The sequence below is a fragment of the Globicephala melas genome, chromosome 20 (assembly GCF_963455315.2).
Source record: "Globicephala melas chromosome 20, mGloMel1.2, whole genome shotgun sequence".
Taxonomy (NCBI): Eukaryota; Metazoa; Chordata; class Mammalia; order Artiodactyla; family Delphinidae; genus Globicephala; species Globicephala melas.
The window spans coordinates 853794-876790 of NC_083333.1; the positions used below are offsets into that span (position 1 = coordinate 853794).

General features: G+C 43.4%; 1 protein-coding gene and 1 pseudogene across 1 annotated transcript in view; one reads left to right on the forward strand and one right to left on the reverse strand.

Annotated features, from left to right (window-relative positions):
• LOC132594184 (AP-2 complex subunit beta-like) overlaps nucleotides 1–3829 on the forward strand; it is a 59426-nt gene extending 55597 nt beyond the window's left edge. Inside the window, exon 15 of the mRNA XM_070044497.1 lies at nucleotides 2660–3829. The gene's annotated coding sequence lies outside the window, so the exon portion shown is untranslated. The remainder of the gene's footprint in view (nucleotides 1–2659) is intronic.
• Nucleotides 3830–6935: 3106 nt separating this feature from the next.
• LOC132594185 (glutathione-specific gamma-glutamylcyclotransferase 1-like) lies at nucleotides 6936–21631 on the reverse strand (annotated as a pseudogene).
• Between the last annotated feature and the right edge of the window lie 1366 nt (nucleotides 21632–22997).

The following is a 22997-nucleotide window of genomic DNA, read 5'->3' on the forward strand; positions in this document are numbered from 1 at the left end:
CCAGTTGGTGGAACTGGGGGTTGTTTGCAGTTTTATCTTTTATGACTAAAGCGCCTGTGAATATTCACGTACAGGTCTTTGTGTGGATATATGTTTTCATTTTTCCTGGATAAATACCTAGCAGTGGTATTGCTGGGTCATATGGTAATAAGTGTGAATGTTCCAGCTGTTCCATACTCTTACCAATGCCAGCCATGCTTATACATGTATAGTAATATCCCATTTTAACTTGAATTTCCCTAATGACTAGTGATATTGAACATTCTTTTCATAATCTTATTGACCATTCTTATATCTTCTTTGGTGAAGTATCTGCTCAAATCGTTCCTTTTTCTTTTTTTCTTTTTAATTGATTTATTATCAAGTAATAAATTTCTTTATATACTCTGGATACAAGTCCTTTGTCAGATATGTCTTGCAAATATTTTCTCCCAGTCTGTGGCTTGCCTTATTTTCTTAACAGTGTTTTTCAAAGAACAAGTTTTTTATTTTTTGTTTTATTTATTTATTTTTTTAAGGGAGATTGCGATTGGCACATATACACTGTTTTGTTTTGTTTTGCTTTTTTTGGCTACGTGGGGTCTTCGTTGCTGCGTGCCGGATTTCTCTAGTTGCCGTGAGCAGAGGCTACTACCTTCGTTGAGGTGTGCGGGCTTCTCATTGCAGTGGCTTCTCTTGTTGTGGAGCACGGGCTCTAGGAATGCGGGCTTCAGTAGTTGTGGCATGTGGGCTCAGTAGTTGTGGCTCTCAGGCTCTAGAGTGCAGGCTCAGTAGTTGTGGCTCACGGGCTTAGTTGCTCTGCAGCATGTGGGATCTTCCTGGACCAGGGATTGAACCTGTGTCCCCTGCATTGGCAGGAGGATTCTTAACCACTGCGCCACCAGGGAAGCCCAAGTTTTTTATTTAAATAAAGTTTACTTTACAATTTTTTCCTTTTTATGTCTTTTGCTTTTTGTGTTCTGTTTAACAAATCTTTGCCTAACCCACAGTTACAATTTTTTTTAATGTTTTTAATAGAAGTGTTAATAGATTTAGCTCCTACCTTTACCTTTTAGAATTCATTTTGAGGTACTTTTGGTGAGATAATATGTGTAAAGTAAGAGTCAAAGTAAACTTTTTTTCCGTAGTTAGTCTTGAAGTCAGATAGTATAAACCCTCCTACTATGTATGTTCTTTTTCAAAAATTGTTTTGGCAATTCTAGGTCTTTTGCCTGCTGGAATTTTGCTTGAGAGTGCAGTGAATGTGCAGATCAGTTTGAGGAAGAATTGGCATCAAACAATATTGAGTCTTCTAATCCATTAGCATAGCATGTCTCCCCATTTATCTAGGTCATCCTTAACTTCTCTCTGCAGTGTTTTATAGTTTTTCGTGTACAGATCTTGCACATCTTTTGTCACATTTAAGTGCTTTATAGTTTTGATGTTATAGTAAGAAGCATATTTTAGTTTTTGGTTGTTGCTAGTATATAGAAATACAACTGATTTTTGTACATTGAACTTGTATCTTGAAACTTCATTAAACTTACTGATTAGTTCTAGTAGCCTTTTTTTAGATTACTTATGGTTTTCCACATAGATAAATAATGAGAGCAAGATCAAAAGGGCAAAAGGGTTTTTTGACCCATAAGTGTTGATACCAAAATGAGTGATGTGTCTACTCAAAACCATTTCTTTATTGCATTTGGGACTCTAAAGTGTAGTTTATCTACAAAAAGGAAAATGTTTCTTCTGCTAGTCTTTGACTCTTGAAATTGATACTACCTATATAAACTCAATAATTATTTTATAAATATTAAAATCCCATCTTCCTTCCTGAGGCTCATTAGAACATAAATTCATTATAAATTTATATCATTGTTTATTTGTTACACCTATGGGCCTACCTTTCCTTTCTGCTCCATCTTTTTAAAATTGTATTCTTATGTTCCTGAGACGTAGGACATGTCTGTCTTCCCTCATATATTTTTGGGTTTTTTGTAACTTCAGACTCAGGCTTTTCCCATCTCTTTACTATTCTTGTATTATTATTAGGCAGGCTTCTCTGAGAAGTCAAACTTGTGGGTACTCACTGCCTGCCTTAGGCGAAGAAAGTGGCCAGATTTGAGTCTACAACTTATCCTTTGGGGGGTTGTTTGGAATGTTTAAGCCAATCAACTCTGCTTTACTTAGACTGGCTCTTTCCCGATGATTGTATCCTGTGTAAGTAAGTAAAGAAGAAAGAAAATGAGAGTTACCAGTAAATCACCCTCTGGTCTGATCAGGCAGGTTATCAAGCAAGTGAAATAATATCATTATACTTTACAGGGTGGGTATTCTTAAGTGTTCTTTCTCCCAAAGATTATCTAAAGGAAGATGTAAAAGAAAAAGATGCTTATCAAACCTGTCCCTCTAGTGGCATGATAAACATAAGAAACTTTCAGAATCAGAGCATTAGCAAACCAGTTCTCTGCTTATGAATGTTTTCTCCTTCCTCAAATCTTCTTAATGGAAAAAAGAGGTTATGTTGTAACTAGTGTTACAGCAAATTAGAATTGGGCACTTTAGTGCCTGCTATTCCTTATGTTTCCTTCAAATGGAGTAAAAAGCCATTGAAACCTAAAGACGTGACTAAATCCTGCCTCCTGATTAACCTCTGGGATTTCTTCATCCTCTCTCCTAGCTTTGGTGTCATCCCCAGCACTCCTCTGGACATCCATACACCACTGATGCCAAACCAGAGCATTGATGTCTCCCTGCCTCTCAACACCTTGGGCCCAGTCATGAAGATGGAGCCTCTGAACAACCTGCAGGTTAGACTTTTACTTCACTCAGGGGGTACAGGTTTATGTCTTGCCAATGTTATCTGTAAAGCAACCCCTCTCTTTCTTATATTAGATTTGGTCATGGAATAGGGTTTGAAATAAATCTGTGGAGAAGACTTTTATTTTTCATTAAAAATACACACAGAAGTCACGCCTTGACACAAAGTTACTTTCTTTTTACTCAACAAACAAACGTTTCAAGGTGTTATGTGCAAACTTTTTTTTTTCCTAAGACTTTCATAGGGAATTTGAATGTCACAAGAATAGATTTCAGTAGAGCTGTGTGGAGGTCATCTTTGAATACACAGCCATAAGTAGTTGAGTTTTCTGGATTTAAATATGATAAGTGTGTGGTAAGTGTAGCGGCATCTTAGAGGAGCTCAGAACTTTATGAAGTTTATAAGAGCCTCTCCATCTTGAAAATATTGACTTTTTAGAATGCTTAAGGTCCTAGCTTAGAGTATCATTTCGTTTTCACCACTTTGAATTTCTCTTTGAAATATAAGCCTTCTGGGGTTTGAGCAACATGAAGGCAGAGTAGTAAGCATGTAAGCTGAAGCTGTAGCAACCCTCAAGGGATAAAATACAGATATAAGCCCAAGAAGTTGAGGGTTTTAATGCTCACAAGGACAGAAGAGACCACCTTGGGCTGACCTGAGATGGGGAATTGTAACTGATCCCTGCACAAAGCTGAGAGCCTGGAAGGGCAAGTCCCTCAATGAAAGGGGAACTAGAAAAAGATTTCCACAGGGGCAAGTGATGAGAGAGTTCTCTTTGACCTGGGTTCTGGGCGACCTCTTGTGAGAAATCCAGGGCCCGAATTTATACTGTGTACATGAAGAATTCTCCAAACCAGTAAATTAATGTAAAATTGGACCAGAACTGGTGAAACCCAGGGTAACTGGCGGAAGCAAATGCAGAACGGCCTTTATGCAATGGTTTTGAACTTTAAGGCCATCAGGACTCCCATCTGAGAAGAAAGTCTCTACTGAAAGTCAGCTCACAATTTAACCAAAAAAAAAAAACAAGAGGGAAAGGTGCACTGTGACTGACAGTCAGAAGATGCGACAAAGAGGATTGCTATCCCCTTCTATCAGAACTTGAAATGATAGAATAGTATGAATGAGACTATAAAATATGTTTTAAATGATGAGCAAAAAATTTCAACCTTCCACTTTCCAATCAAGACAGGTGGGATCCCATTGCTCAATCTCCTGGAAATACCAGTGTGGGATGCTAGTACTTATGGTGAGACATCAGCAATAAAATTACTTAGAGTTGAAAGTAACATTCTCCAATAGCTTAAGTGCCAGTGCACCAAGCCTGCTTGCCAGTTGACTAACTACCTTGCTGCCTCAGCAGTTGACTGCTTCTTTCTCAGAAAAGGGTGTAATGATTTAGAGTGACAATGAGTGAGTCACAATATAACTTGGCTCAGTCTAGAAGAACAAAACAAGGATTTCTGTGCAGAAGGAATTGGCTCTCTTGCTATAATGAGACTAATGTGTTAAGGGGCTTTTCCAGCACAGAATCCTAAAAGAAACTAACTAACTCAAATTTACATCTCCTCTCTTTTCATTGAAGTCTAACCTCCTGTTGGCCCACAGAGCCTCAAGCCAAATATTTGAGGACAGTCAGCATGGGTGCGAGAATGCTTTACTTTAGAATTAGAAAAGGGAATTTGGGTCACAGAAATGAGGGCAAATTTCCTACTCTTAAAACCAAAAGGAAACAGTAAATAAATAAATGTCAGTTTACTTCCCTATTTGCATTTCCATTTCACATTCAGTGAAATGAACATCCCAAATAGGAACCCTCATAAAAGAAATTGAATCTTACTCCAAACCCCTCCTTCAAAAGTATTGTTATGATATTAGGACTAGCGAGTTTTCATTTTCACAAACGTGACATTATAAAAACAATCTTAAAAATTTTCTATCTAAGCACAATATAATAAAGCAGCTTCCATCTGTAGTCAACTATCGATTCTCCATGTTTTCCCCATGGATTCTTTTCTTGCAGGGATGTCATAATAATGGGTATTTTCTCATTAATTGGTATTGCCCAATGGAGAAGATAAGCAAAAACTTGCAAAGAGGTGAAGTTTCTTTCCCCGCTGTGAGCAGCTCTATTTAATGTCTGCTAGTGCAAGGTGAAGCTAATGACTAGCTTAAAGTGCTGGGCTGCTTTAGATTTCAGCTTCCATTCTGCTCTTGTCCTAGTATGAACAAAAAGAATCAGATCTTAACTTCAACAAGCTTAGACCATAAAGATGCAGATAAAGCCAGGTAAAGGTTGATTGGCATTTAAATGTTATGCGAACATAATGTTTAAATTCAAGAGCTCATGCAGGAAAAATTAGTACTTTTCTAGTACTCCAGACCATAAAATCAGGAAAGAAAAAATGGGGGTTTAGGAAATGAAATTTTGAAAGCAGTGTGAGTTTTAGCTATTTTGGCTAATCTGATATCAACGTAGGACAGATAAATCAAACCTAGTCGCCAAAACTGTAATGTAACATTTAGTACAAAAACTTTTCATTAAAAACATCGTCAAACTACTTATTGGCTTATAGTCTTTTTGAAAGATTATTGAAAGACACTGTTCCCTCTTAAAATGTAAAATAAGTTATAACTTAGGTGCCTACTAGAAGTTTGAACCTAGAAAATTTTTTCAGCTGTACTAATAATGTTGGTTGTAAAAGCCTTTGTGAATTCAACTTATCAATATTACACAAAGTAAAGCTTAGCTTGCCCCCGTTGGGAGCTTCTCTTGAGTTTATTTATATCATATAATTATATTCCTTAAAAAGAAAAGCGAATTGATCCCCTCTATTTAAATAAAACAAAAACCTTAACAAATGTCTAAATGAATTTTCTCTGAGTTTTCTCTGACTTTGAGATCCTTGTTTTTCATTTCCTCTGTGTCAGTTGCTTAGAAACATTTTCCCAATATACTCCTTCAAACTTGATACCTGGCAGCTGACTGCTTCTTCAAGTCAGTGTCTGCAAAAAGACAGTAGAACAATGATATAACACATGTTCAACCCAATCTTTGTATAGATGCTGTAGTGTTCTCACAGCTGCTTGGCCTCCTTTTTCACCAGGCTGTAAACTCTTGTGAGAACATGGATAGCACCATTCTTTCAAATTTTAATTTTATCGGGATTGTAAAACTACAATTTAGAGTCAACTAGTTCTGTAGTTAGCTAAGAAAAACCCAGTCCCCAGCCTTCTGTCACCACTTATGGCCGTCGTCTACATACATATTTCCAATCCTCCTGTTTTCCTGATAGAGCTGTCTTAGAATTTGCTTTCATCAGTGTTCATTGTTTATGTTATTATGATTATATATACTCCTCATAGCTGAGCTATATAGTGTGATTTTTTTTCTCCATAAAATTTTTATAAGTAATTAGATATTTACACATTAATACCTGTCTTTTTGTTTAATTTTTTTTTTTAATGAGATCAGCTTATGTATTATAGTATGGGACGGACTGGGAAGGTGCCAGGACCTATAGTGATGAGCTTCCGAGGAATAGACCAACAAACAGACAGGAGTAGCACAGACAGACAGACAGACAGAAGGACAGGGAAACAAAGCCAAATGGGTAAGAGGCCTAGGCCCAGCCTCAGCAGCTGTGTCTGGCCTCCAGATCCAGCTCTACCCTGGGGACCTGGGGGATGAGCACAGCTGGCAGGGGCCTCAGTTCTTGTAGGGTCCCCTCTCTTCACTCTCTCCTACCCTCACCAGCAGGCTGGGACCTTTGACGGGTGTTGTTTCTGGGGCTAGGGAATGGTTGGTCTGGAGTCATGGGCAGAGGGGTCAAGGCTCTTGGAGGCTCCCTGGGGAGGTGGAGGCCTGGGTAGTATGGGGATAGCAGCAGCACTGGGGGGAATCTGATCAGGCAACAGGTGCCTGGGGTGGGGCACTGCTCAGCAGGGTCCCTATATCTAGGGCAGGCCCCCCACCCTGCCCACCACACCAACATGGTGCAATAAATAGAGTTTCAAGTAGTAAGTCAGTGTCAGGTAGGAGATCTGGGGGCTGGCAGACAGGCAGGGGCTTGAGAGAGGCCCCAGTCGGCCCACCAAGTGTTCTCAGTGGGCTCCAGCTATATCAAGTCTGTCTGTGTGCACTGGAGTAGGGACCTGGCCCCTGTGTCCACGTAGGGGCTCAGCCCCTCAGACCAGTGCCAAAGCCTGCTCAGTGGGGCAGAAGCAGGGCAGCATGGTGCCTACAGCATCCACGATGGCTGCTAGGTGCTCGTCCTGTGCCTGGGGCCCACAGAGCTGCCTGAAGTCTGCCAGGCGCAGCAAGTACTCAAGGCTGTGGCCAGAGAAGCCTCGGCAGGCCAGGATCTGCATAGCGATGGCCCCTCAGGCGCAGGGCCCAGGTAACCAGGGTTCTGCGGGGTGGCCACGTAGGCCAGTGCCTTGAGTGGTTGGTCAGGGGCATCTTGAGGGCAGAAGGTGACCTCCTTGGTATCATAGCTTCCAAGCACTGCCTCCCACACGTTCAAGTACTTCAGGGCCTCATTGACCTGCTCACCTTGCACCTGGTACGCCACACCCCAAGTGCAGCCCTCACGATCTTCAGGGAGGGTCACCACACGACCAGGCATCTTGTCGCTGCCCTGATGGAAGATGTCTCCCTGTCAGAGGCGGCCGCTGTAGCAGTGCACGAAGCCCACACGGCTGTCGCTGTAGGCGAAGTCAGGCCTCCACACCAGGGAGCCGTACCCGGAAATCCACAGCGCTTGGGGGCCGCCGTCGTCCTGGGGGTGGGGTGTTCTGGGCTGCCAACTCCTGCTTCATGGTGCCAGCCACAGGACGGGCCCGGGCCGCCTCCAGGGCTGGTCTCCGGTGCAGGCATGGCAAGACAGACAGACGTACCCACCTGGCCTGGCACTGCTTGGCCGCTCCTGTTTGTTTAATTTTTTGTGTAACTGTAATTCATTCCCAAATTGCAGTGAGATCAGACTCTTCAAGATAGTCTTAATCGGTTTCACTTTCTTATAGTCTCCTTTTGGAGTCTTTTGACTGTGTCAGTCTGAACAGACTTCCTTCAACACCTGGAACTGTCATCCTGGGATCTCCCTTCATAATATCCCTGGGGATTCATTCCCTTCACCTGTCTGGTATGTTGGGTCTCCTATTGTATTTTTCTTTCCTTGGTTTACTCCTTCATTTTGATGAAAAACATCCTCTAGTAGCTTCCTAAGAATAAGTATGTAGAGAATAAAGTTTTTGAGACTTCACATGTTTTAAAATGTCTTTTTTATCTTCACACTTGTCTGATGGTTTCTGTATATCATTCTCGGTTAGGAAAATAATTTGCTTCCTAGTCTGAAGCCATTCTGATTGTTGATCCTTTTCTGTGCCGTGTTCTTTCTCAGTGAAAGCTTGTACGATCCTTTCTTTATCCTCCATGTTCTGAAGTTTCACAGTGATGTGCCTTGGTGTGTGTGTGTCTCTTTTCATCCATTTTACTAGGTACTTTTTGGGCTCTTTCAATGTAGAAACTTGTATCCTTCAGTTCTGGGAGTTTTTCTTTTTTATACATCTCCCTCCATTTTCGCTGTCTCTCTTATTGGAAGTTTTGCTATTTGAATGTTGACCCTCCTGGACCAGTCTCCCTTTCTTTCTTTTTTTTTTTTTTTTTGTCCTATTTTCCATCTCTTTCTCCTTTTGCTCTACATTCTAAAAACATTTTATGAAAATTTTTTTTAATCTTTTTTTATAGTGCATGGTTAAATTACTTTTTTTTTTTTAACATCTTTATTGGGGTACAATTGCTTTACAATGGTGTGTTAGTTTCTGCTTTATAACAAAGTGAATCAGTTATACATATACATATGTTCCCATATCTCTTCCCTCTTGCGTCTCCCTCCCTCCCACCCTCCCTATCCCACCCCTCCAGGCAGTCACAAAGCACCAAGCCAATATCCCTGTGCCATGCGGCTGCTTCCCACTAGCTATCTACCTTACTACGTTTGTTAGTGTGTATATGTCCATGACTCTCTCTCGCCCTGTCACAGCTCACCCTTCCCCCCCCCATAACCTCAAGTCCGTTCTCTAGGAGGTCTGCGTCTTTATTCCTGCCTTACCCCTAGGTTCTTCATGACATTTTTTTTTCCCTTAAATTCCATATATATGTGTTAGCATACGGTATTTGTCTTTTTCTTTCTGACTTACTTCACTCTGTATGACAGACTCTAGGTCTATCCACCTCATTACAAATAGCTCAATTTCGTTTCTTTTTATGGCTGAGTAATATTCCATTGTATATATGTGCCACATCTTCTTTATCCATTCATCCGATGATGGGCACTTAGGTTGTTTCCATCTCCGGGCTATTGTAAATAGAGCTGCAATGAACATTTTGGTACATGACTCTTTTTGAATTTTGGTTTTCTCAGGGTATATGCCCAGTAGTGGGATTGCTGGGTCATATGGTAGTTCTATTTGTAGTTTTTTAAGGAACCTCCATACTGTTCTCCATAGTGGCTGAACCAATTCACATTCCCACCAGCAGTGCAAGAGTGTTCCCTTTTCTCCACACCCTCTCCAGCATTTATTGTTTCTAGATTTTTTGATGATAGCCATTCTGACTGGTGTGAGATGATATCTCATTGTAGTTTTGATTTGCATTTCTCTAATGATTAATGATGTTGAGCATTCTTTCATGTGTTTGTTGGCAGTCTGTATATCTTCTTTGGAGAAATGTCTATTTAGGTCTTCTGCCCACTTTTGGATTGGGTTGTTTGTTTTTTTGTTATTGAGCTGCATGAGCTGCTTGTAAATTTTGGAGATTAATCCTTTGTCGGTTGCTTCATTTGCAAATATTTTCTCCCATTCTGAGGGTTGTCTTTTGGTCTTGTTTATGGTTTCCTTTGCTGTGCAAAAGCTTTGAAGTTTCATTAGGTTCCATTTGTTTATTTTTGTTTTTATTTCCATTACTCTAGGAGGTGGGTCAGAAAGGATCTTGCTGTGATTTATGCCATAGAGTGTTCTGCCTATGTTTTCCTCTAAGAGTTTGATAGTTTCTGGCCTTACATTTAGGTCTTTAATCCATTTTGAGCTTATTTTTGTGTATGGTGTTAGGGAGTGATCTAATCTCATACTTTTACATGTAGCTGTCCAGTTTTCCCAGCACCACTTATTGAAGAGGCTGTCCTTTCTCCACTGTACATTCCTGCCACCTTTATCAAAGATAAGGTGTCCATATGTGCATGGGTTTATCTCTGGGCTTTCTATCCTGTTCCATTGATCTATCTTTCTGTTTTTGTGCCAGTACCATACCGTCTTGATAACTGTAGCTTTGTAGTATAGTCTGAAGTCAGGGAGCCTGATTCCTCCAGTTCCTTCTTTCGTTCTCAAGATTGCTTTGGCTATTCGGGGTCCTTTGTGTTTCCATACAAATTGCAAAATTTTTTGTTCTAGTTCTGTGAAAAATGCCAGTGGTAGTTTGATAGGGATTGCATTGAATCTATAGATTGCTTTGGGTAGTAGAGTCATTTTCACAATGTTGATTCTTCCAATCCAAGAACATGGTATATCTCTCCATCTATTTGTATCATCTTTAATTTCTTTCTTCAGTGTCTTATAATTTTCTGCATACAGGTCTTTTGTCTCCTTAGGTAGGTTTATTCCTAGATATTTTATTCTTTTTGTTGCAATGGTAAATGGGAGTGTTTTCTTGATTTCACTTTCAGATTTTTCATCATTAGTATATAGGGATGCCAGAGATTTCTGTGCATTAATTTTGTATCCTGCCACTTTACCAAATTCATTGATTAGCTCTAGTAGTTTTCTGGTAGCATCTTTAGGGTTCTCTATGTATAGGATCATGTCATCTGCAAACAGTGACAGCTTTACTTCTTCTTTTCCGATTTGGATTCCTTTTATTTACTTTTCTTCTCTGATTGCTGTGGCTAAAACTTCCAAAACTATGTTGAATAAGAGTGGTGAGAGTGGGCAACCTTGTCTTGTTCCTGATCTTAGTGGAAATGCTTTCAGTTTTTCACCATTGAGGATGATGTTTGCTGTGGGCTTGTCATATATGGCCTTTATTATGTTGAGGAAAGTGCCCTCTATGCCTACTTTCTGCAGGGTTTTTATCATAAATGGGTGTTGAATTTTGTCAAAAGCTTTCTCTGCATCTATTGAGATGATCATATGGTTTTTCTCCTTCAGTTTATTAATATGGTTTATCACATTGATAGATTTGCGTATATTGAAGAATCCTTGCATTCCTGGAATAAACCCCACTTGATCATGGTGTATGATCCTTTTAATGTGCTGTTGGATTCTGTTTGCTAGTATTTTGTTGAGGATTTTTGCATCTATGTTCATCAGTGATATTGGCCTGTAGTTTTCTTTCTTTGTGACATCCTTGTCTGGTTTTGGTATCAAGGTGATGGTGGCCTCGTAGAAGGAGTTTGGGAGTGTTCCTCCCTCTGCTATATTTTGGAAGAGTTTGAGAAGGATAGGTGTTAGCTCTTCTCTAAATGTTTGATAGAATTCACCTGTGAAGCCATCTGGTCCTGGGCTTTTCTTTGTTGGAAGATTTTTAATCACAGTTTCAATTTCAGTGCTTGTGATTGGTCTGTTCATATTTTCTATTTCTTCCTGATTCAGTCTTGGCAGGTTGTGCATTTCTAAGAATTTGTCCATTTCTTCCAGATTGTCCATTTTATTGGCATAGAGTTGCTTGTAGTAATCTCTCATGATCTCTTTTATTTCTGCAGTGTCAGTTGTTACCTCTCCTTTTTCATTTCTAATTCTATTGATTTGAGTCTTCTCCCTTTTTTTCTGATGAGTCTGGCTAGTAGTTTATCTATTTTGTTTATCTTCTCAAAGAACCAGCTTTTAGTTTTATTGATCTTTGCTATTGTTTCCTTCATTTCTTTTTCATTTATTTCTGATCTGATTTTTATGATTTCTTTCCTTCTGCTAGCTTTGGGGTTTTTTTGTTCTTCTTTCTCTAATTGCTTGAGGTGCAAGGTTAGGTTGTTTATTCGAGATGTTTCCTGCTTCTTAAGCTGGGCTTGTATTGCTATAAACTTCCCCCTTAGAACTGCTTTTGCTGCATCCCACAGGTTTTGGGTCGTTGTGTCTCCATTGTCATTTGTTTCTAGGTATTTTTTGATTTCCTCTTTGATTTCTTCAGTGATCACTTCATTATTAAGTAGTGTATTGTTTAGCCTCCATGTGTTTGTATTTTTTACAGATCTTTTCCTGTAATTGATATCTAGTCTCATGGCGTTGTGGTCAGAAAAGATACTTGATACAATTTCTATTTTCTTAAATTTACCAAGGCTTGATTTGTGACCTAAGATATGATCTATCCTGGAGAATGTTCCATGAGCACTTGAGAAACGTGTATTCTGTTGTTTTGGGATGGAGTATCCTATAAATATCAATTAAGTCCATCTTGTTTAATGTATCATTTAAAGCTTGTGTTTCCTTATTTATTTTCATTTTGGATGATCTGTCCATGGGTGAAAGTGGGGTGTTAAAGTCCCCTACTATGAATGTGTTACTCTCGATTTCCCCTTTTATGGCTGTTAGTATTTGCCTTATGTATTGAGGTGCTCCTATGTTGGGTGCATAAATATTTACAATTGTTATATCTTCTTCTTGGATCGATCCCTTGATCATTATGTAGTGTCCTTCTTTGTCTCTTTTAATAGTCCTTATTTTAAAGTCTATTTTGTCTGATATGAGAATTGCTACTCCAGCTTTCTTTTGGTTTCCATTTGCATGGAATATCTTTTTACATCCTCTTACTTTCAGTCTGTATGTGTCTCTAGGTCTGAAGTGGGTCTCTTGTAGACAGCATATATAAGGGTCTTGTTTTTGTATCCATTCAGCTAATCTGTGTCTTTTGGTGGGAGCATTTAGTCCATTTACATTTAAGGTAATTATCGATATGTATGTTCCTATTCCCATTTTCTAAATTGTTTTGGGTTCGTTATTATAGGTCTTTTCCTTCTCTTGTGTTTCTTGCCTAGAGAAGATCCTTTAGCATTTGTTGTAAAGCTGGTTTGGTGGTGCTGAACTCTCTCAGCTTTTGCTTGTCTGTAAAGGTTTTAATTTCTCCATCAAATCTGAATGAGATCCTTGCTGGGTAGAGTAGTCTTGGTTGCAGGTTTTTCTCCTTCATCACTTTCAGTATGTCCTGCCACTCCCTTCTGGCTTGTAGGGTTTCTGCTGAGAGATCAGCTGTTAACCTTATGGGGATTCCCTTATGTGTTATTTGTTGTTTTTCCCTTGCTGCTTTTAATATGCTTTCTTTGTATTTAATTTTTGACAGTTTGATTAATATGTGTCTTGGCGTATTTCTCCTTGTATTTATCCTGTATGGGACTCTCTGTGCTTCCTGGACTTGATTAACTATTTCCTTTCCCATATTAGGGAAGTTTTCAACTATAATCTCTTCAAATATTTTCTCAGTCCCTTTCTTTTTCTCTTCTTCTTCTGGAACCCCTATAATTCGAATGTTGGTGCGTTTAATGTTGTCCCAGAGGTCTCTGAGACTGTCCTCAGTTCTTTTCATTCTTTTTTCTTTATTCTGCTCTCCAGTAGTTATCTCCACTATTTTATCTTCCAGGTCACTTATCCATTCTTCTGCCTCAGTTATTCTGCTATTGATCCCATCTAGAGTACTTTTAATTTCATTTATTGTGTTGTTCATCATTGCTTGTTTCATCTTTAGTTCTTCTAGGTCCTTGTTAACTGATTCTTGCATTTTGTCCATTCTATTGTCCATTCTATCTCCAAGATTTCGGATCAACCTTACTATCATTATTCTGAATTCTTTTTCAGGTAGACTGCCTATTTCCTCTTCATTTGTTAGGTCTGGTGCATTTTTATCTTGCTCCTTTATCTGCTGTGTGTTTTTCTGTCTTCTCATTTTGGTTATCTTACTGTGTTTGGGGTCTCCTTTTTGCAGGCTGCAGGTTCGTAGTTCCTCCTGTTTTTGATGTCTGTCTCCAGTGGCTAAGGTTGGTTCAGTGGGTTGTGTAGGCTTCCTGGTGGAGGGGACTAGTGCCTGTGTTGTGGTGGATGAGGCTGGATCTTGTCTCTCTAGTGGGCAGGTTCACGTCTGGTGGTGTGTTTTGGGGTGTCTGTGGCCTTATTATGATTTTAGGCAGCCTCTCTGCTAATGGGTGGGGTTGTGTTCCTGTTTTGCTAGTTGTTTGGCATAGGTTTTCCAGCACTGTGGCTTGCTGGTCGTTGAGTGAAGCTGGGTGCTGGTGTTAAGATGGAGGTCTTTGGGAGATTTTCGCCGTTTGATATTATGTGGAGCTGGGAGGTCTCTTGTTGACCAGTGTCCTGAAGTTGGCTCTCCTACCTCAGAGGCAGAGCCCTGCCTCCTGGCTGGAGCACCAAGAGCTTTTCATCCACACGGCTCAGGATAAAAGGGAGAAAAAGTAGAGGGAATTAGTAGAAGTATGAGGAAAGAAAGAAGGAAAGGAGGGTAGGAAGGAAGGAAGAAAGAAAGAAAGAGGCAAAGAAGGAAAGAAAGGAGGGAGGGAGGGAGGGAGGAAGGAAGGAAGGAGGGAAAGAAGGAAAAAAGACAGAAAGAAAGAAGATACAGTAAAAATAAAATAAAGTATAATAAAGTTATTGAATTAAAAAATTCTTACTTAGAAAAAAAAAGGGGGGGACGGATAGAACCTTAGGACAAATGTTGGAAGCAAAGCTATACTGACAAAATCTTACACAGAAGCATACACATACACCCTCACTAAAAGAGGTAAATGGGGAAAAATCATAAATCTTGCTGTCAGAGACCACCTCCTCAATTTGGGATGATTTGTTGTCTAAAGGAGGGAAGAAAGGAAGGAAAGAAAGAAAGAAAGAAAGAAAGAAAGAAAGAAAGAAAGAAAGAAAGAACGAAGGTAAAGTATAATAACGGTATTAAAATTAATTATTAAGAAAAAAAATTTTTAAAAAAAAAAACAAGAAAACATGGATAGAACCCTAGGACAAATGGTGGAAGCAAGACTATACAGAGAAGGTCTCACACAGAAGCATACACATACACATTCACAAAAAGAGGAAAAGGGAAAAAATCATAGATCTTGCTCCTAAAGTCCACTTCCTTAATTTGGGATGATTGGTTGTCTATTCAGGTATTCCACAGATGCAGGGTATATCAAGTTGATTGTGGAGCTTTAATCCGCTGCTTCTGAGGCTGCTGGGAGAGATTTCCCTTTCTCTTCTTTGTTCTCACAGCTCACAGGGCACAGCTTTGGATTTGGCCCTGCCACTGCGTGTAGGTCGCTGGAGGGCGTCTGTTTTTTGCTCAGACAGGATGGGGTTAAAAGAGCGGCTGATTCGGGGGCTGTGGCGCACTCAGGCCGGCGGGGAGGGAGGGGCACGGAGTGCGGGGCGGGCCTGCGGTGGCAAAGGCCGGCGTGACTTTGCACCAGCCTGAGGCGCGCTGTGCGTTCTCCCTGGGAAGTTGTCCCTGGATCCCGGGAACCTGGCAGTGGCGGGCTGCACAGGCTCCACGGAAGAGGGGTGTGGAGAGTGACCTGTGCTCGCACACAGGCCCCTTGGTGGCGTCAGCAGCAGCCTTAACGTCTCCCGCCCGCCTCTGGGGTCCGCGCTTTCAGCCGCGGCTCGCGCCCGTCTCTGGGGTTCGCACTTTTAGCCACGGCTCGCGCCCGTCTCTGGAGTTCCTTTAAGCAGCGTTCTTAAACCCCTCTCCTCACGCCCCAGGAAACAAAGAGGGAAGGAAAAGTCTCCTGCCTCTTCGGCAGGTGCAGACTTTTCCCCGGACTCCCTCCCGGCTAGCTGTGGTGCACTAACCCCTTCAGGCTATGTTCAAGCCGCCAACCCCAGTCCTCTCCCTGCGCTCCGTCCGAAACCGAAACCGAGCCTCAGAGCCTCAGCTCGCAGCCCCGCCCGCCCCAGCGGGTGAGCAGACAAGCTTCTCGGGCTGGTGAGTGCCGGTCAGCACCGATCCTCTGTGTGGGAATCTCCCCGCTTTGCCCTCCGCACCCGTTGCTGTGCACTCCTCCGCGGCTTCGAAGCTCCCCGCTCCGCCTCCCGCAGTCTCCGCCCGCGAAGGGGCTTCCTAGTGTGTGGAAACTTTTCCTCCTTCACAGCTCCCTCCCACTAGTGCAGGTGCCGTCCCTATTCTTTTGTCTCTGTTTTTTCTTTTTTTCTTTTGCCCTACCCAGGTATGTGGAGAGTTTCTTGCCTTTTGGGAGGTCTGAGGTCTTCTGCCAGCCTTCAGCAGGTGTTCTGTAGGAGCTGTTCCACGTGTAGATGTATTTCTGGTGTATCTGTGGGGAGGAAGGTGATCTCCGCGTCTTACTCTTCCGCCATCTTCCGCCTTCTCTATGAAAAATTTTTAACTCTACAAAAGTAAACAAAATAGTGTAATGAGTCCCTGTGTGCCCATCATCTAGCTTCAATAATTATCAACCCATAGTTAATATTGTTTCATCTATACCCCTGTCCACAGCGTATTGTTTTGACGTGAATGTTAGGCATTTATATCATTTCATCTGTAAATATTTCAATATATATGTTTAAAACAGATGGTGTCTTATTAAAAACATAACCACAATAACTATGTGCACATTAAAAAATTAACAAGAATTCGTTAACATCAAATATCCAGTCAGTTCTCAAGTTTTTAATTATCTCCGTATCTTAAACTTTTTGTTTGTTTTTTTTATTACTGTTTGTTTGAATCAGTAAAGTGCACATATTATGATGGGTTGATATCTCATAAGGCTTCTTAGCTACACTGTTCAGTATGATAGCCACTAGCCACTTATGGCTATATAAATTGAAGTTAATTAAAATAACATAAAATTAAAAATTCACTTCCTCAGTTGCGTCAGCCACATTTCAGATGTTTACATGGCTGGTGGTTACTAGATTGGGCAGTGCAGAAGTAGAACATTTCCATCATTACAGAAAGTTCTGTTGGACAGTGCTGATCTATGGGCACCCTCTCTTTTTCTTTTATGTTTGGTTTTCAGCAGCTTGACTGTTATGGACCTAGGTGTTTTCATTGTATTTATCTGGCTTTCAGCTGCTTGACTGTTAAGTACCTAGGTGTTTTCATTGTATTTATCTGGCTTCGGGTTCACTGAGCTTGGATCTGTAAATTGATAGTTTCTGCCAAATTTGGGAAATTTTTTTCCATTATTTCTTTAAATTTTTTTCCGCCTCAGCATTCCTGTTCCCTCCTTTCAGACCTCCACTTACACATATGTGTAACCACTCGATATTGTCCCTCAGATCACTAAGGATGGTTTTTAGTTATTGTTTTCTTCCTTTGTGTTCTTCAGATGAGGTGATTCCTGTTGATCTGTCTTCAAGTATACAGACGCTCCTTTTATAGGCTACAGTGTTCTGTTACATCCATTCAGTATAACTTTCATTTCAGATATTGTACTTTTCAGGACTTCCCTGGCAGTCCAGTGGTTAAAACTCTGCACTTCCACTGCAGGGGGCACAGGTTCAGGCCCTGGTCTGGGAACTAAGATCCCACAGGCCACACGGCACGGCCAAAAATAAAAAATAAAAACAGCAACAGATACTGTACTTTTCAGTTCTAGGACTTCCATTTGGTTCTTTGCTAAAATTCCCCATCTGTTCACTCAGGAGTGCAACTGAAGAACCCTGTTTCACAGCCTACTCTTACTTTATTCAACTTCTACCCTTTGGACATCCCTTGGGCCTAAGAATATGCTTACTGACCCTCAGGAAAAGTGACCAGTAGAAGTATTTCAAGAAGGCCCTGGAAACAGTGTTAGGGCTTTTTAGCCAGGAAATTCTATGTGTTCTACCTGGGCATGTCTCTTTGGCCGTGTGGATTCTTCTATACAGGGGTTCCGAGGAGGCCAGAGGAAGATCAGAGTATGGCCCTCTAAACCATGAGGGCCAGGTTAGGAGCTCCAGTTACCCATCACCGAGGGTAGCTGGAATCCTCTGTGTCAGTACTTTCATGTCTTTCTTTAGGGGCTGGCTTAATTTTTCAAAAAATTATCCTTGCCTCTCCTGTTTAGAATATAAAGAGTTTCTAGCAGCCTCCTGGGAGCTAAATTGGGAAAGAGGGCTGGAGAGTCTCAGCATTCAGTATATGCATAAATTCACTTCCTTCACCACCCCTCAGCCATGCCTGGCATCCCCTTCAAAGTGCCATCTATCTTACTATTTTATTTATTTTATTTTTTATATATTTATTTATTTTTGGCTGCATTGGGTCTTCATTGCTGCGCACAGGCTTTCTCTAGTTGTGGTGAGCGGGGGCTACTCTTTGTTTGGGTGCACTGGCTTCTCATTGCGGTGGCTTCTCTTGTGGAGCACAGGCTCTAGGCGCACAGGCTTCAGTAGTTGTGGCACATGGGCTCAGTAGTTGTGGCGCACGGGCTTAGTTGCTCCTTGGCATGTGGGATCTTCCCAGACCAGGGCTCAAACCTGTGTCCCCTGTGTTGGCAGGTGGATTCTTAACCACTGCGCCACCAGGGAAGTCCCAAAGTGCCATCTATCTTATTTTCTCTGAAAGAATCAATCTTTCAGTTTTATTGAGGGGCTGAGGTAGCTTAGAATGGTGGGGGGATCTAGGGCTGTAACAGTTTCTTGATCCTCTTTCTTTTAACATCCCCTCCCCCCATTTCCCCTCCATACAGTTCCAGAGGCGCTACCAGTCCTAAGCCTTTGAGAATTCTGTGGTATTTTTGCTAACACCATTTGTTTCACAGTTACTGAGATTTTGTTGCAGTTGTATTTTCTCTTCCCCATCTCTATGAATTTATACCTTTAAATTTTTTCCCTTTAATTATGGCAGAATTTCTTCCAAGAGAAAGAAAATTTAAATGTGATTTTCAGTCTACTATCTTTACCTGAAAGCCTGATGGCCCCTTCATAAAAATTCTTCTTTCCTTCTATACTACTTTATGGTTAGAGGTTAACCTATGGATAAAGAATTGGTCCTTTAGTGTATATGGTTTTTATTATCTATCTTTGTATCCCCTTTATACCCCACATAAGTGTAGTTTAATAAGAGGATGGATATTAATTAGGGGAAAGCCATAATGTCTTGGTTTTTTCTTTAAATGTCTCTTCTAAAACAAGGCATTCATCTAAATACTAAATACTTCTAAATACTTCTAAAACAAGTATTCATCAACTGTGTTCATTTAACCTTTGAATGATTAGGGCAGGAAGTGCTGAGGATGCTAGCTGCAAAGGACACAGTCTTACAATCCCATTTATTCATATCTTTAAGATCTTTGTCAGCCAAAAGGTTTTTTTTGTTTGTTTTCTTTGGCTGCATCGGGTCTTAGTTGTGGCACCCGGGCGCTAGAGTGCGGGCTTAGTTGCCCCACAGCATGTGGGATCTTAGTTCCCTGACCACAGATCAAACCCGCATCCCCTGCATTGGAAGGCGGATTCTTAACCACTGGGCCATCAGGGAAGTCCCCAAAAGTTTTTTTTTTTTTTTTTTGCCAGTGTATGGCCCTGAGAAAAGTGTGTCCGTTGCTACTCCTATATTGCAGTCCCAGCCTGTGAGACAATCAGTTGCAGATGGTGCCTGTCCCTAATATTTCATGTTTTACATATGTCTGTTCACACTCAGAAAGCTCACAGCTGTAGCTATTGTACCAGAAAAACTGGTAAATGCCTCCAAACGGAAGACCTTTTCAGCAGCTTCCATCAAAGGAAGCAAACCAGCTTGGCATTCACTGACTTTTCTTGACTGTTGTGCAAGCCAAACAACCTCAATATTAAAGCCTCCTTTGGTCTTCCGGGATCCACAGTTGAGGACAGTGCACTCTGATTGCTTTTATGGAACCACATGCTGCTTGAATAGACGTTGAGTCCTTGAGGTGGTGGATCTTAGGAGAACTATAAGAGATTCCCAGGTCACAGATAGATCCAATGCTGAAAATAACCCCTGTAGACAGGACAGAATCTGAAATATTCCATTAGCAGTATGTAGGTAATGGTTATGAAAGATCTTGGTTATGAAAGATGAAAATATTTTACCACCAAAGAAAAAATTGTTTTTTCTGATTGTTGCTTCAAATTTGATATATTTTTCTTGTCACATCAGGACTATAAATGTTTCTTTTAATCTCATCTGAGAAATAGGGTATCTTATATACTAGATGTTCCTTTTTCACTAGGTTGGCCTTAGTAAGAACCCTCTTTATCCTTTTTGTCTGGATAATCAAGATTCTGCTAGACAGTATCTTTTGTCTTTCTATAACCAGAACTCAACTACTGGCTTCTGGGACTCTCTTTTAGGATATGTTTGTTTTTTAATTTTTTTTTTTTTTTTTTTTTTGCCGTACTCGGGCCTCTCACTTTTGTGGCCTCTCCCGTTGCGGAGCACAGGCTCCGGACGCGCAGGCTCAGCGGCCATGGCTCACGGGCCCAGCCGCTCCGCGGCATGTGAGATCTTCCCGGACCGGGGCACGAACCCGTGTCCCCTGCCTTGGCAGGCGGACTCTCAACCACTGCGCCACCAGGGAAGCCCTGTTTTTTAATTTTTATTTATTTTTTTATTTTGGCTGCGTTGGGTCTTCATTGCTGTGTGTGGGCTTTCTCTAGTTGTGGTGAGCGGGGGCTACTCTTCGTTGTAATGCACAGGTTTCTTCTTGCGGTGGCTTCTCTTTGTTGTGGAGCATGGGCTCTAGGCGCACGGGCTTCAGTAGTTGCGGCATGCAGACTCAGTAGTTGTGGCTTGCAGGCTGTAGAGCACGGGCTCAGTAGTGGCTCCTCAGCATGTGGGATCTTCCTGGACCAGGGATTGAACCTGTGTCCCCTGCGTTGGTAGGCGGATTGTTTTTCAGTGCGCCAGCAGGGAAAGTCCCAGGAATATGTTTGTTAATAGCGACGGCCCTGCTTGAATAACCACACATAAGCAGTAGATAAGAATTCTGTATTCTGAGGAACTTCCCTGGCAGTCCAGTGGTTAAGACTCTGTGCTTTCACTGCAGGGGCTGCGGGTTCGATGTCTGGTCGGGGAACTAAGGTCCCACATGCTGTGTGGCTCTGTCTCAGCAGAGGGCCACGCTGCTCCGCCTTCCCCGGGGGAACCTGCACAAACCTTGAACTTTTCCGGGGTTCAGAGTCTCCGATGTCTCCTCCTCCCCGCCGCCCCCGCCCTGCCCCCGGATGCCCGATGTCTCGGTGCAGCCTGGCATCTTCTCTCTCTCTCTCTCTCTCCCTCCCTCTCCCTCTCCCTCTCCCTCTCCCTCTCCCTCTCCCTCTCTCCTTCCCTCTCTCTCTCGGAGTCAGTTTGGGTGAGCGGAGCACCGCGCCTACTGGGCTGCGGGCGGCGAGACCCCGGCGCCACACCAGGGGCCGGGGCAGCGGGCGCCCGCGCAGCCTGCGGCCAGGGAGGCGGTAACTGGTGCCTACGGGGCCGAGTGGAGAGGAGGTGCCAGCGGCGGGGCCGGCTCCCCATGGACGAGTGTGAGGGGAGAACAAGAATCAAAGAGCAAAAAGGAAGAGGAGGTGGGGGGAGCCACAGTTGCACGAAGCCGCCGCCGCCGCCGCCTCCACCTCCTCGGCGATCACGCCGGCTGCTCCGCAGTAAATGACTCGAGAGAAACACACACACTCGCGCTCGCCCGCCCTCCTTCCTCGTCCGGGATTCAGCGCCCACCCCGGCAGTAGCGGGCGCGGAGCCTGGCGCGCTCGCTCCCTTCCCTCCCCTCCCCGATTCCCCGTGGTCACGTGGCCCCGGAGCGCGCGGCCCACGACTCGCGCGCCACGGAGACGCCCCCCAACCCCTGCCTCGCGCCCCAGCTTCTCCTCCCCTGTCCACGTGTCCATTCCGCATTCCCAGCCTGGGAGCGCGCGCGTCTCCTTAATGAGACTTGGGCAAGGGCCGACCTCACGATTCCGTAACCCCTGTTTCATGTTTTATTTTTCCTCCCCAGAGCAGGCTAGCGCTGGGGCCTCAGTGGGGCCGGCCGGCTGCGGCGGCCACATTTCCCCCCCGGGAAGACGCCACCGCAGCCACTGTTGTCCCTTTTCAAAGGACGCTGTCTCCTCGCCGGGCGCCAGAGGTGTTTTACGGCCTCTCGGACAGAGGCGCGCATAGAGGGTACCCTATCCCCACCGCCAGAGTCTGCATGGGGCTCTTCGGAGCCCTGGGTGGGAATCAGCCGCGCTGTCGCGCCCAGCCCCTCTCGGGCCGCGCCGGAGCTCGCCGGCTCAGCTCCGTTTGGGGATGGGTCCGGGACGCATGCAGCTCCAGGAAAATCTGTCCGCTGCTGGGGGTGAAGGGACACGAAAAGGAGGGGACATGCCTTCCTACAAGTTGTTTTGCCAGCCTTTAAAGGGACATGGGGGTGGGGGTGGGGAACTGTCCTCTTGCACACTCACCCAGGCACCTGCCGAGGGGGAGGGGTGGGTGGGATGGCGTTCTTTCCCACCGTCAGACCCGTTCCATTCGAGCGCAACCCAGATCAGACCAGACGAGTCAACCGTCCACTGTCAGCCAGGCATTGGATCAATAGAAATGATTTTATAGCATCGTTGGGTATCACGCCCCAACCCCCAAGGACCGGCTCTCAATCCCACTCTACTCTGGAGGAAGAGGGTCTTCAATCCTATGGACATAGCTCGTATGCCGGGTGTGTGTGTGTGGATCTTCAGGGTCACCCCCCCCCTGCCCCCCATATCTCTTCACTCAACCAGAGTGTGGGAAGAGGTAGGTCAGAGCAAGGCCAGCTGGGGCGCTTCGTCTCTGTCCCTCATCTGCCTGTCTCAGTCCTAGAACTCTCGACACTGTGAGTTTCCTTTTCATCTAGAAAAGTGACATTTTCTTTTTTGGAAAATGGGCTTGGAGCCTTCCCGGAAGCCTCCCTCCTCCCGGGCTGCTGGTGTTGCCGCCTCAGCTTGGCACAGGGGCCTGCGGAGAGCGGCTCTCGCCCCTCCCCATAGCCCACGTCTGTCTGGAGCTCGGAGGTGCAGTGTGGGGAGGGCTGACCGGGCTGTTGGCAGCCCTGGGGATGGAAGGTGCTGGAGTCGTCAAGGAAGATGATTCTCATTAGGCCCCTAATGTCTGATGGCAATTAGTGTCACCCAAGGGCTTATTCACCATCCCACTGAGAGGCGAGCCAGCCTCTGTGTGGGAGAAAGGGGGAAAGAAACCACCTCCTGAGACTGGCCTGGGGTGGGGGTGGGGGTCCAG